A 946-nucleotide genomic window follows, 5' to 3' on the forward strand; every position below is an offset into this window, starting at 1 on the left:
GAGAGGGGGGAAAAAAACACTGGTTACCCACACTATGAACTCGTTTCCTTGTGATGTATCATCCACAATCTCACCTCAAAAAACCTGCACCAACGATCAACTAACACTGTGGATGTGAACGGGAGTTTCTGCCTACGGAAATCAAGAAAAGCAAGACACTCTGACGTATTATTTGTGCCGCGATCAGTGCAGTCGAGCAATGTGATTGGCTGGTGGATGGTCACAAAGTAGCGGACTGACATTTCATAAAGACTGTATCTTCACTGCAGCTCTCAAGTCACTGTATAAGCCATTTTGCCAACAGTTTAGTTGTTTTTCCTGGAATAATGTTCCTGGTGGATTTTTAATTGTCACTTCCATAAATTGCCATGTCTTTAATGTTTTAAAGTTTATTTATTTTTCTTTTTTTAATTGTGGTGAATGCCATTGATTGTGAGAAATTGGGTTTGTGAAGAGTAGGCACAGATTTTTAATATCAGAATATCAATTCTGTGAACTATTGAACAAATGGGGTTTATTTGCTGCATTTTTGTTTTTAAATTGATGTTTGTGGATTACGACTTATTTTGCAATAAATTTGAGTTAATTTACAAATCTGTGATATCTAAGTAAATTTGTATTCTTTTTTTCTTTTTTCCTTTTTTTTTTAACTTATACAGATTTGCATCCGGTTTTGTGAAGTGTTTTTTTTTTTTTTGGTAAATGTATGTTTTTGTTAAATAGTTTAGCTCGTATTACGATTGAAACCATTTTCACTCAGCTTTTGGCCTCTTATATTCAGTCCAGAAAAGTCTTTATTTACAGATATGCAAAGACAGTATTTATTACCGCAATTGCTGTTGAACCACTTGTAGCTTGTTTTGCAAAACTAAATTAGTATTAAGCTGATTTTGAGCATGCAACGGTCGTGATATGACATCAAACTCAGCAGCACGCCTTTTTTTTT

This window comes from Sinocyclocheilus grahami, unplaced genomic scaffold (genome assembly GCF_001515645.1).
Source record: "Sinocyclocheilus grahami isolate Dianchi unplaced genomic scaffold, SAMN03320097.WGS_v1.1 scaffold863.1, whole genome shotgun sequence".
Lineage (NCBI taxonomy): Eukaryota > Metazoa > Chordata > Actinopteri > Cypriniformes > Cyprinidae > Sinocyclocheilus > Sinocyclocheilus grahami.